The following is a 14431-nucleotide window of genomic DNA, read 5'->3' as shown; positions in this document are numbered from 1 at the left end:
GGTCATTTTAATGAGTTGGGAAACTTCCTAGACAAAAAAAGACAATTTGACTGTAGTTCAGATGACTAGGTGAGAGAGGCCAGTCAGAAATATTATTATAGTATGTATTATTTATGTTATAATAAATAATATAAGAAGTATTATTGTGAAATTAGGGATACAAAAATATTTTTTATTTTCATGTGGAATAATCTTTGGTGTGACAATGCACCAGTCATAATGTAGACTGACAGGAGTTTGGAATCACTCTCTGTCTCACTCAAGGACGCTTTGAAAGGACAAACAAGTTCAACCCTGCGACTGTCATTGTGAAACCTTTCAGCTATGCTACCTCAGAAAAGAGTGGATATCACTTAATACTTTATCATCTGTCCATGTGAATCTCACTCTGGCACCGTCTGATTTTTCATCTACCCTGACCTCAAAAATAAAATGACAAAGATACAGACAATTCTCTTTGAAAGCTTTATATTGCACCAAGGTTTTTAAAAAAAAAAAAATCAACAACAGTTATTTTTGCACAAAAGAATATATAATTTCTTTGTAAATTTGGCAATCAAACTTACATTTTATGTGATTAGAATGGTTTATTTGCAGTTAAAAATAAAGAACTTTACTTCTTTTAGTGATTCTGATAAAAACAGAATGTTAGTCATAATGCATATGTTTGTTTGTGTTCATGGGAATGATCGAGACTTTTCCGCCCGCTGACACATTCAACCTTCGATTGTGGATGAAGGTTTTCCTGAAACACTCCCACTGGACATTGTTTCATATAACCAGAGTGGGAGGACAGAGAGGTTGTTCTCATATGGCTGCAGAGGAGAGGAAGCATGTGATCCTGATGTGACTTTGACAATGATGGTGAATGACAAGTTTGTAGGACACAAAAGGCAAACAGGAATTGAAAGGTGAGTGGCGGCGGTGGCAGTGGTGAGGGGTGTAAAGTCGGGAACCGAGATGACTGGATGACGGGTTAACTGCTGTGGGGGAGAAAGAGACAATAAAGGTTCTGTGCAGAATTGTGTAGACCTGTGGGGAAAGTAGCACTCTCTCATCCATTGTGTGTGGGAGTGTTTGGTTAGCTGTTAGCATTTAGATGCAACATGGAGCAAAATATAGATGAGGCACAAGTGCATACAATGTCAATGTATGCTCTGAGGGGCACAAACTGAGGCAAAGACACGAACAAATGAAAATGTTTGTTATTTTGAGCAATATGGCTTGACTCGAGACAGGAACACGTCACGGCGCAGTTTAGTTCACACATCAATATATTTTTTCTGAGTACTTTTTGAGGCAATGCAACAACTGAGCAGACTGCAGATGCTGTTCTGAGTTAACAGGATGCTGCTAGTTAGTAGGTCCTCTGCTTGTACAGAAATATTTAAAGCTTTTATTGAATGTCGCAACTGTCACAAATTTGCTTCGCTGTATATAGATCAAATAGATTTGATGCTGGAGTATTTTTAAATGTCATGCCTTTGGATTGTAAACACTGACAATTTATGTATGAAATAAATTTAAGAATGCTATAACTACTTTACATGAATCAACTCTTTGTTCCAGTGGATAACTCCTCCTGAAACTGATGTACTATGTCAATTAGAGAGCTGTTGGTAGGCAGTTTAATCCACTTTGGACAGAGTCAAGCTGTTTGCTCCAGCTTCCTGTTTTACGCAAACTATAGTGGAGTGATGCTATCCTGAACAGGGAATGAAGCTCCTTCTGTGTGTGTTTTAATCCAAGCTTCTCTATTCTTTGTTGCCAACAATCAAGTTGCTGTGGTAGCCACTCCAGATGCACATGCATTTTGGTTCATGTGCTTCCCATCGTTTGACCTATTTGCCGCCACTTGGCTCTACTCTCACAGGGCAGTTATTGCTGACAACTATTTCTCAACCCACTGTGTTGTTGTGGAATCATAAAGGCCACCTGCCAGTTCCCCCTCAGGTTACACAGTTAGCTCTGTCCCCACTGTTACTGTTTTAAGATTGTTCTCTGTCACGTTAACACCGATATCCACCGGCTCAGCCACCGCCACTCTGCCACTAAGAACACTTTCTAGTTCCTGACATGGTCAAAATGAGGTTTGTCTTATATTCATGAATACTAGTGCAGTGCCCGTAAGAAGTATGTATTCATATAGTGGGAGATTAAGTAGATTTTTCAATTATGGCCAAATGAGGTTGTGTGTGAATATGGGATGTTCAATGAGGTGTAATACTCTTGCGTAATATTAATATACAAAGTGTATATTGGGTAATACATGGATGTACATTGAGATATAAAGAGACACAGAAATAGTTCATTTGCAACTCTGTGAAACACTTACTTTTCATAAGGTATGCACAAAATCCAGCACATACACATTTAGCATTGATATTTGCTGGAAACTATTTGAATATTATTGGAAAATCAACCTTGTAGCGCACTTTAAAACTCCAAAAGATAGTTAAGCTAAATAGACTTACAGATGAGATGAGTTAGGGTGGAAATCCAGAGGGAATTGTGTTACTGACCAGGTGTAGGCCTATCACACAATGGGGCGGAGCTCCCCTAAAAGGCGTCTGATCGGAAACAGTGCGATGCTGCAACACGTCCTACGTAAATAATGATATTTTGAAAAATGAATTCAAAAATCTTCAAAATCGAGGATGCACACATTTGTGCCATGCGCAAGCCACAACGGTCAGTGAGATATGCTCTAGACACACACACACACACACACACACACACACACACACACACACACCTTGCTTTTATAGATAGATTGGCCTCATTCATGCTGTTGTTGAAGGAATTGTCTACTTGTTGATGTTTGATAGACGATATTGTTGGACGCTGAGCATGACATTGAACTGGCAACACAGAGGAACACAAATAAATCATGATCACATAAATTTAAGTCAATTACCACTTTAAATTCACACATAAGGTGTCAAAAAGAGCTTAAAACCTAACCTTTTTCTTGATGAAATAATATAAGAAGAGAGAGAATCGCTAATGTAATTTAGCAGGCTTTGGAGTGTCATTTTCATGCCAGACACACACTCACAGAGGTGGTAGACAATGTGAGTCATTCTCCCATCAGCACGGAGGGGAGTATCTCTGTCTTAGAGTAAGAAACTGGTTGGATAGAATCTAACTAGAGAAAACAAACACCAGTTTGGGGTTTTGTTTGTCTGGTCTGTTCATTGTCAACTGTAATTGACTTTACTCACTGAGAAGAGACACAAAAAAATAAGAGATTGGAGGGAAAGATGCAGGAAACAAAGGCCGAAAGAAACCCAATTTCGTGTAAACCCCCCGAAAGGAAAAAGAGGGTTGGTGGTCTTAAATCCTGTGCAAATCACAGCTGGAGATTCAGCTTGTGTGTGTATGTGTGTATGTGTGACTAGCATTCAATGCGTCAGACACCTCTGGCAAATCAATACACACTTACACACTCAATAGTGTTAGATTGATGAAAAGTAATAGTTTGGGGTCTGAGTCGTACTGATAAAGCACAGAGTGAACGCTGCAGGCAGAGGTAATTGAAATATGATGATTTACTTCAATATACTGTATTTTAAACACATAAATTCATCACTTTGTAATGTGGGATCAAACACACATAATTTTTTAAGCTGTGTGTACCTGTTCTATATGTGTAGCTCCTAACAGTGCAGCAGCGTGATCTCTGAAACTGGAACAAAATCCAATCCAGACCTTTAACGACATTTCAACCCAACCTAACTGGACTACTGGAAACTAACACATTGCTATCACGCCACTCCACCTGATGCTCCAGTTTTCAGGTTGTGACTTTTTATTTTGACACAATGGGCAGCTACAAGCTTTTATCAAAGTGTGTGTGAATAACTTCAGGCAACATGCTAACAACATGTGCACACTGGTGACAACAACAGATGGCTGAGGTTATGCTTCGTATTGTTGTTCACATCTTGCAGTGTCTTGTTCATTGTTCTAGTTTATGTGATTTATTTGCCAGAAACTGACAACCTGACGTCCAATCACCCTACTAGGAGATACAGAGGGCTGCAAATGAAGCCTTTGAAACTGTTCTTAGTATATCCATAAATGTTTTGTTGGAATAAAAAATATTTTTTACTTTTAATCTGGCAAGAGTGGTTAAATTTAACCAAATATCCTTTCACTTTATAGACATCCAGAGAGACATTTCTCTGCTCCATATGGAATGGGACTGTTTTTTCAGACCAGCATGATATATTTTATATTATCCTTTCTTCTTTAAATGTGGACTTCAGATTGGAACACTCTCTATAAAGATGCAAACTCAAAAACAGGCTCAAGAGAGACTGATTAACATAAAAGATTTTTACAATCCATATTACAGACCACGCCAACAACTCCAAGAAGATTCATCTGAAGTCTAAGAACAGGCAGAAAAGGTCAAACTAAGCTGACAAGCTTGACATACTATCCAAACAAAGACTAGAATGGTACCATTTCCCAAGTTGGGAAGTCATTCGACTGACTTTATTGTTTGTGAGCATTATGTCGTAATGTGGAAACAACATGGATGCAACAAAGAAGATGTATTGTATGCTATTGCTCAGAGTGTAGCCTAGTTTGACAGTTTGCTCTGAGTTTCTTGAGCTGCGCTGGACATCAGTCATCCTATCGAACCCGCCTCATATAAAGATAAGGAGTTATTAGCCTGCTTAGGGCCAGACCAGCCAGTCTGAATGGGAAAGTGACCAAACTCATCTGGCAGAGTGAATAAAAAGGAAGCTTGCAGGCAAAATGTGACCAAGCCTAAAAACAAATTAAACAAGTCAGATCTGTTTACAAACCTTCAATTTACATCTTGTTTTGTTTTTGACAAGAAAATCTACTTTGCTAAATGATTTTCAAAGACAGTGAGAGAATATTAATATCTCAACCTCACTTACTCAAATATTTTTATCAAAGGATTCCCAAATTAATATTCCGCCAGTGAGTTTGTGCCTGAGCGTGTTAATGAATTCAGTCTGGAGTCAAAATATTTGTGTGTGATAAAGCAGATTTACTCGATATTGACATAACAGTTTGGATGTGAATTCATGAGCTCCTATCAATGCACGAATAGCCTCATGGAGGACTGTATTACAGCTTGCAATTTCTTGAAATCCCCCCAGACACCTGCAGGAAAAAAAGGCTCAGACAGGACCAACATGACGGTGTATATATGTGATAATCAACGCCTGCACAGGGTCTTCCTGTCTCATTTCCAATGTTCTACCGAATGAATCAGTGAGCACCCACATATATACACAAGTCAGGGTGCTGTGTTATACAAATGAGATGAGGCTTCCGCAGGACAGAGGAGAGAAGTGATGATGCTCGGCTACATCATCTTTCATTAGCGCTGCAAGGGAGTGCTAATTGTTGCCTCATTCTCTTTGAAAGTAAAGTCAGCATTTTATCTTGCATCACTTTCTCCGTGCAGACTCAGTGTGCGCAATCATGTCACCCATGAACGTGTGAGAAGGTAGTAAGTCTGTCTAATGTGTGTGTAGCAGTCTATCAAACAAGGCCCATAGTACTCATTAAGTCTAGAGAGTATTAGAGAAAGCACGGAGAGGTCTGCGAGAAGCAGCGTGAATGAGAGCGGCTGGCTTTTGATCAAAGTCTGACAATACTATACTACAGGGATATTACCAGCACTCAGGGAGGTGGGGGCAGTGGGAGGGTTTGAGAAAGAGAGGGGAGAGAGAAAAGTTAAGGGGATAAACTGGATCAATGTGAGAGAAGTAGGAGAGGAGGAGGAGGGGAAGAAAGAAAGAGGTAGTTAAGAGAAAGAGAGAGGGGCAGGCTTTTGATCATGTGTAACAATACCCGGCTGTGTAGGGTGGTATATTGTTGCATCAGTTTTGCTTCATAAAGGAGTGACTGAAAGATATGAGCTCAATACAAACTGCAAGTATTCCCCAGTCAGATCTCTCTCTCTAACACATACACACACAAGGATTTTCTGCAAGTCAAACCACATTCGGAGCTCAGCCTCGCTTTCTAAATTCAACGAGCTCTGTCTGCTCGCATTGATTTAACACACTCTTACGGTGGAAATGTGGCAGGTGTGCAGGCGTACGCTTTCATGTCTGTGCACGACGCTACCGCAGTCAAGTAAGAAGGTGCCGAGGAGCAGAGCGAGGCACAGATCAGCATGCAGCACAGAGTCTCTTTGCTGCTAGTGTTGTGGCACAGACTACCATTTTGCAGAAGTAGTTAAACATGCTATTGGACAGATTTTGACCGTTTATATGGCTGTTCTACTGGGTTTTCAACATTCCCACAACATGTAGGTAGTTCTGTAAACTTTTGGAGGCAGACATTGTTCATTTTTTGACTTGTTGTTTATTACTTACAGTTAACAGGGACACTCTACTGTCCAAGAAACACAAGTTAGCAACTGCAACCTCCAGGTCTGAAAAAAAAAGCCAAGTGGAAGTGCATGAAATCTGCATTCTTTCTAATGGCCAGCAGGGGGCAACTCAACTGGTTGCAAAATGGAGTCTGATTGTAGGAAAGTTACAATTTTACTAATAAGTTTATTGTGTCAAGTGTTAGTTTCAAGTCTTTTTCTATACAGCATGATGCTCATTTTGTAAATTAAGCTGTCGTTTAAAGTAAAATAGACAAAAATGCAGGGTATGGTTTAGGGCGTGGCTACCTTCTGATTGACAGTTTGCTTCGATGCATTGTGTGCTTTAGTGTTAAACTTTGGCCATTTCAGAGTTTGTTTTCAGTTCATCAAAGTTAATTGTAACATTTTGGTCACCTACAAGTGTTTTGTCTAGAGTTTGGTTTTACTAAAGGGACTCTAGGTCTTCTAGTCCACAAACCAATGGGTGATGTCACAGTGGCTACTTTTTTATGCAATCTAAGGGTGGTAGAAAAGTTTAGTCTTTACGAGTTTTTCTGCAAATAAGCAATAATGCTGACTATTAATATGACTGTTGGTGTGTCACCCTTTTATTACCCTCTTGTATTTCTGATCCTGCAGACATAGTACATTATTTTTGTCTCGAGCAGCTGAACAAACCATTTGTCACTTAAGACGATGTTTAAATACATTTCTGCAGAATAATTTAAGATACTACTAAGAAGCTACATGCACTGGGGGCGTGGCCTAGTAGAGTAAAACTATAAAATCTTAAGTACAAAACTTTTTGGATCTTTTAAAGGCAAGAGCATGTCAACCAAAATTGATCAACAACTATATTTAAAGAGAAGTAATTTTTCATACAGAGGGCAGCTAACTCAAAATGTTCATTTTTCTTCAGTGGTTTAACATTCTGTCCTCCTTCAGTCCACCCTGTTGAGGTAAACACAACAAATAATAAAAAGGCATTTCTTCAGGGATCAATATAGTGTCACATTATTTCTTGTACTCACTGATGTAGGACATATCTGCGATTTACTGTTGCAGCTTGAAAAAGGACACAAAACAGCCTCGTCTACATTCAGGTTGTGGCTCAGATTAAATCCAGCGATTCCAGAGTGAGGCACAAAATGGCGGCAGAAATATGGCCACAGGGACGAGATGGGGTATCCACATGGCCACACATGGTGCTTCAAAATGACTTATGAAGCTTCAGAAAAACCTTTAAGTCGTCTCACACCTTCAGATGTGTGTTTTTTTTCTGTCAGGCTGCTGTCGGCTCCCCGTCCCCTCCTCCTCGCTGCCCTCATTCCACCTCAACTATCACAAACAGACACACAAATATTACAGACACACCTGATCTCCAACACACACTCACACGCTCACAAATAAAGGATATTGCAGTGATGGACACCAAAGCTAGAGGGTGAAAATTGAGGCCGGACATCACGTCAAACCAAGGACTCATAACAGCTCAATACATCAGCCTGTATGAGTGTATGTGTATGTGTGTGTGTGTACAATTTTATTCCTTGCCGAGATGACACAATTTTGAACGATGTCCTCACACGTACGCTGTAACAACTGCTATCTGTGTGTGCATGCACATACAAACATGTACACACAGATAAACACACAATCAAACACACACACTTGATCATAGATTGTAACTGACAGATAAGTCACTTTGGACCCATTGGAACACGGAGAGACACCGCAATAGTTGTCATACTCGTTTACTGATGCCTCTCCATCCATCTCAGAGCCCATGTGTCTGTCTTTAGAGAGATGAGAAGAGAGATGGAGGTGTGACCTCTTGCAGATTGCATGAACCCACTCCTCCATGCAATCTCTTTTTCTTACTACCTCTCTGTTTTACCTTCTCCACTCGCTCACTTCGACTCTCTGTCCCCCTTTCCCTCCTCATCTCATCTCCTTTCCCTCTCCGTCATGTCATTTATGCAACACTTCAAAGTGTATGCGCCAGAGCTTTCTGTACCTGGCTTCGCTGTGCGGGGACATGCAGCCGTCTTAGAAAACCCGAGAGCAACACACAACGCCGAAGCTCCTGCGTCACTTTGAGATAGCGAACAAATAACCTGCAGAAACCCGTCACAGTTGGAGGGATCTTGAGCAGCACAGTGTGATCTCTCAGCAATTTCGAGAAAATTTATACAAAAAGCAGCTCAGGTTGGTTTTGTTAGCGCTGTATGAAAAATTGAAAAGGAGGAAAAAGGCTGCAGAATCTCATTACGTGGTGTGCCTGTGGGGCTAGTTAGAAGGTTAAAAAAATGAACAAGGCGCTACAAAAGATGGCAAAAAATATACACTTCCAATACTATACCTGCAGAGGTATTGTTGTGATAAAAAGCTTTAATGTGGTTTAAACAAGATTATCTGTGCCTGGTGTTGGCTGTAAATAATACAAACAGAGGTTTAGTCTCAGGGATTCTGCCAAATTTTGACAGGGATTCTGTGCCGGATGAGGATGATAAGTATATTGAGGTCATCATGGCCCGTGACCTCCAGACAAGCCCAGGTGATTTGCAGTTTGATTGAGGATTAGCACTTCACTAGTCTGAGGCCATGGTACTCTGCCAACAAATCCTCCAAATTACACAGCAAAAAAATTTTTTGTCCATGCCTTCCAGATACAATCTCTACTCGACTGGAAAGGCTCGGAATGAGTCTCAGGGTCTAGTGCATCAGAGAGGTTGAAGATAGAAGTTTCTACTTTGAATAGAAAGGAGCCAGTTGAGGTGGTTCATGCATCTGATCTGGATGCTTCTTGAAGGTATTGTACTGATATACAAGTAGGAAAAGATCATGGGGCAGACCCAAAACACCTGGAGGGATTAAAGTAATTCCTTGAGGCCTCCAGGTGACCCAGGAAGAACTCGAGGGTGTGGCTGGGGAGAAAGGCATGTGGGACCAGTTTCATAAAGATTTTGATCTTGTGTAGATCTGACTACTGCCATGTTTTCACTGCAAAGATTTCTGCCTTTCTTGAAAGGAAAGGCTTAATAGCAAAAAACCTGGGTATCCTTATAGATAACAATCTAAATTTTAGCACATTAGTCACATTAAATCAGTCACAAAATCAGCATACAAATATATTAAAAATATCAACAAACTTAGAGGATATATGTCAAAAGATGATCTGGAAAAAAATCATACATGCTTTCGTCACTAGTAGGATTGATAATTGCAATGTGCTTTTCACAGGACTTCCTGAAAAAAAAGTTTGAAACCACTTCAAATGATGCAGAACAGTGCAGCCAGGGTCCTCAATAAGACAAGAAGTCACTGGCTCCCAATTAGCTACAGAATTGATTTTAAAGCACTTCTGCTTGTTTTTAAGTCTTTGAAGGGGGTGGGGCCAAACTACTTACATGACTTGTTTAAACAGTATTCCCAAACCAGGTCCCTTGGATCACAACATAAACAACTACTACTGGAACTGACCGTCAGAACAAAGCGAGGTGAAGCAGCTTTTAGCCACTATGGCTCCATCTCTGGAACCAACTTCCAGACCATCAAAAACACCCCAACTATCGCCATTTTCAAAACAAAAGTTAAGACCAAACTCTTTTTGGATGCTTTCTGCAGTTAATGCACATTGTTTTTATGTTTTTTTATTCCCTCATTTACTTATAAACTGCCTCTTTGCCGTTGGTGTTCCATACATATTTTACTTTTTACTTTTATTATTGCTAAAATTGTGTATGGTTCCATATTTTCATTTTCTCATTTTTTCATTGTTTTTGTGTGAAGCACATTGAATTGCTACGTGTATGAAATGTGCTATACAAATAAATATGTCTTGCCTTGCATGGTACAGTTGTGCTTGACTTAACTTACTTGTGATGGTACTGCAGCCATAACGTGACCCTCAACGTGATACTCGCTGAGTAGTTAACCAAACAGGAACGCCTGCACTTAGTCAATTGTAAAGTACATGTTGTCAAAAAAATCTGGTGTTGTTATCTGAGTTGCTATTGAAAGTAGATTGGCTATTGTTGAGGGTATGTGTGAGGATTCTCTCTGACCAATCAGTGGACTGCAGTGCTTTAACTCCATCTTGAAGTATCAGCTCAGCTAGCTTGAAATCTCAAATGAGGTGGTACTAACTGGTACTACATCCCAAACTTTTGCGAAAGGATAAGCAAGTTCAGTTGAGTAGTGGAAAAATGGCAAGAGTTCAACTTCAAGTAAATGTCCTGTCTAAAGTTTGACATGATTTATAAGTAAATAAAGCTTTTTCTTTTCAAACTTGAAGGGGTAGTTTGGGATTTTAGACAGTGAATTGTATAACATACTTGCCCGCTAGTGTAGTGGATGCAAATCTATTAGCTGTCAGAGTTCTGTTGTTCAACAACAAAACAATGTGCACATCAGAAACAAGCTCCACGGCCCTATTTTGTTTCATGAAAAAAACAGTAAATACAATGACAGCGTGTAGTAATATTACTACTACTAAGTTCACACCAATTTAAGAGATCTAACTTTGTGAGACCGCCCCTGGACAAACCTTTTTGTTTGTAATTTCAGTAGAACTCGAATTGGCAGAAAGCTTCAAAAAGTACTCCACAGAGAGGTGAAAGAACTTGCTCTAAAACATTTGATTACTGTTATTAAACAGGGGGAAACCATGAACAGTAATCCTGTTGGTTGATGCTCTGTCTCTTTCATCCTGCAGTCTCTCACGGTCACTAATTTCCTGCTGATTGACGGACTAAAGGAAGCTCTCGACCACATGATTAGTGTCAAATTAGCTGACATTTCCTTTTCACACTCACAGTGAGGTCAGATCACCTGTTGAGAGTGAATCCTTTTTTTTTTTTTTATCTCTGTAGTTAAATTTTCTATTCTCTTTCTTAAGCTTTAATTCTTTTTTCATTTCTATTTCCTAAGCCTCCACAATCACCTGTCTCTCTTCCCTCCTTGCTCTCTTTTGTTAAACCCAAACGCCAGTCCTAATTGAATAATTTATTATTTGGCTGCTCCAGAATTTATTACTTGGGTGGACATTAAACTCCCTCAAACACACACACTATTCTGTAGTTAGAAAAAGACGAAGAGATTGAACAATTGGAGCACAGAGACACGTGTAAGTAAGATTTAGGGAAAAGAGGTTTTAGAGGATGGGGTGCACGCTGGGAGGACAGATTGATGAAAGGGTCAGGAATAGATGGAGAGAAGGAGGGAGAGGTTGGAGAGAATTAATGGCTAGTTAAAAGGTAAAAGGACTTGCAAAAAAAGGGACAGTAAGAATTCACTTGGGGTTAAAACAGTTAAACTACAAGTGGCAGAATTATTACAGTTATGTCAAGCAAGACTGCACTCTGCTGCAATATCTGGGCCACACTGCTGTTTAACAAGAACAACCTTTTACTTCTGAGACTCAAACAGTGGACTGTTTCTGTAGTGCAATGTTTAAAATTGCATCAACCATGAAAGACAAAACACCTTTGAAACCAAATATTTACAGCCCTGAAAAGTTGGGACATTTTCTAAAACATAAATAAAACAGAATGTGATATTTTGCTTGGATAAGGAGTTGATCGGTTGTATGAGCTGTGTTGGAGCAGGAAGAGATCTAATAGATGCAGGCCAAGTGGTTTGGGAAATACTGGGCTAAGGCAGCAAAAGCAATTTGATTTGAAGATTATAGTTTCACTTAAATGGTCAAACGACCGCTTATGATACAACAGAAGCCTAAATTAATGCAACTACCAGTGGCAGGAGATCAACACATCCTCTAATCTAAATCAGACTGCTCTCCCCTCCAAAACATCAATTTAAGGCATTTGTACAGCCAGCAAAATACGACTCATATTAACAGCTTAGATTGTCCTCCGCCACCATCTTGCTGACGTAGTAGTAATGATTGACAGTGATTTTAATGGCGGATGCCACACTCGGGTTGGGAGGTAGATGGGTCGAACAAATGGTGGACTTTCACCGAGGAGGACAGGGTTTGTGTCCCGTGTGAAAACAAAAGTAAATTTAAAGTAAGTTACGTTTTTGACGCCTAACCCTAACCTATTTGTTTGCTGTTTAAACTGTCTTTTATAACACCAAACCAGAAAGTCTTTTCCCCTAAACCTAGGTCAGTGGTTTTGTAGCCTAAATTCACAGAAACTGCAGCCTTTTTTACAACCATGAAGTTTACGTGTATGTATAATGACGTGTGCTATTTTTAGAATGATTCGCTCTGTACCATGAGCAGCTTCTGACAAACCTTCATATGTGTCGTTATGGGTGGTATTGACAAATGGTCTATTGTGTCGTTTAGGTTGGAGATCTTGTTGATCTGAATGTAGCCCTCTCAGTTTTTGACACATGGTTCATGTTGTATAAGCGCAGTTTGGTTTGAATAAGGTAAAACTACTTGGATTGTAGATTTGGGTTGAAATAAGTATTGTTACTGAACTTCTGTACACAAGCATGTGACGTAAAACCTGACCTAGATACATTTTGCTACGCAGTAATTTTAGTCAATACTCACTTGTAGTTCCATGAACAGCAGTCTCCGGGTCTGAACATTGAGGCAAACCAGGAAGTGCCTTAAGCTGCATTCTACCGAAATTCCAGCAGGGAGCGCTAAGTTTGGCTGCAAAAAAATTCTGTCCATTCATTTCAGTGCAAAATGAGAAACTTCTCATTTGATGTATTACAGGATTTTTTTTTAGGACAACACTACGGTCTCAATCGCTAGTAAAAATCTTCTTCAAGACAATTTGATGTTAATAGTTTTAATGGCCCCATTTAGAAGAAAATAGAGATAAAAAGATAAATAATCGTATGCTACCTTTGATTGACAGGTGGCTAACAAGGCGAGCTGTCATCAGGAGGGGAGCAGAACAATGTGTGTCCACGGCAACGTGTCAATAAAGTGACTAACAGACACTCCAAGGAGTCGCTGTTCATTTTTCTGAGGTAAGTAACATACATTTTGTTTTTGTTTTTTACTAGCCAAATCTAACATCCCAGTTAATGCTAACATGAATTAACAGCGACTCTTCTCAGTCAGGTTGAGGTGTAGAGAGGCGTGTAGTCAGTGATCAGATCCCTCTCGCTCCTCCACAGTCCAAATATGGTCTGCTACCGTATCGGAAACAAGATGGCGACACAAGATGGCGACGAGTGTAACGCTGAACTAATGGGAAGTCCACAAACCAATGGGTGACGTCACGGTGACTACATCCATTATTTATATATAGTCTATGTAATTAATCAATGGTTCTGTTCCTTTGTTGGTGATTTAGATTTTTAGCAAATGTTTAGTAATTTGTAGTAGCCTACTGTGGCTTTGACTGTCTATTTTTGAAGTGGTTAGTAGCTACATGGGAGTATATATTTCTGCTTTGTATTTATTTATTTGTCAATATATATTTTCTTGTAATTGCTTGTTTGTATCTGCTTTTCTGTTGTTTCAGTTTCACAGTATGCTTCTACAATAAATATGCATCAGAAAAGTCCATGGCTGTTTATTGGAGTAGGACATATTGTTAGCTAGCTGTCCTGCAACGCAAAGTTTGGCACTGCAAGGACAGAATACTGACTTCCTGCTTTGGTCCTGTCATAATGAATACAGCCACTAGAAAGTGCTGACTAACAATAAACACAACAGGCATTTTTGAAGGAAGGACAGTAGGTTAATAACCTTGATCTTTTTGTAACCTTAGTCCTATGAGTGCTGTGAGTTGAATAATGCTGTAGCCACTAAGAGCGACCTCAGCTGGACTATATAGTTTATTCTCTTCTATTCTTCAAGGAATTTTGCCCTAAATGCATTTGATGCATCATCAATAGACAGTCATATCAGCCATCTGTCTTGCTGTCTCGAGAGAAGATTGTTTGTATTTCACTTGTGTGTCTCCAACCTGATGCACTGATACTGTCAGGAGTCCCCTGTGGTGAACACTGAAGACAGCAAACTGACTTGAACAGTTTTGGGCTTCTGGTGCTCCCACAGTAATCCAAAGTCAGGATGACATACAGATGTATCTCTATACAGCAAACATTTACAAAACC

General features: G+C 39.7%; 1 long non-coding RNA gene across 1 annotated transcript in view; it reads left to right on the top strand.

The window, feature by feature from the left end:
• Nucleotides 1-13752, top strand: part of LOC131993111 (uncharacterized) — an 18811-nt gene extending 5059 nt beyond the window's left edge. Inside the window, exons 2-3 of the long non-coding RNA XR_009396278.1 lie at nt 13219-13333; nt 13484-13752. This is a non-coding gene — a long non-coding RNA (uncharacterized LOC131993111). The remainder of the gene's footprint in view (nt 1-13218; nt 13334-13483) is intronic.
• Nucleotides 13753-14431: the final 679 nt, after the last annotated feature.

Source organism: Centropristis striata, chromosome 20 (genome assembly GCF_030273125.1).
Source record: "Centropristis striata isolate RG_2023a ecotype Rhode Island chromosome 20, C.striata_1.0, whole genome shotgun sequence".
NCBI lineage: Eukaryota > Metazoa > Chordata > Actinopteri > Perciformes > Serranidae > Centropristis > Centropristis striata.
This window is presented reverse-complemented; position numbering and strand designations above follow the sequence as displayed.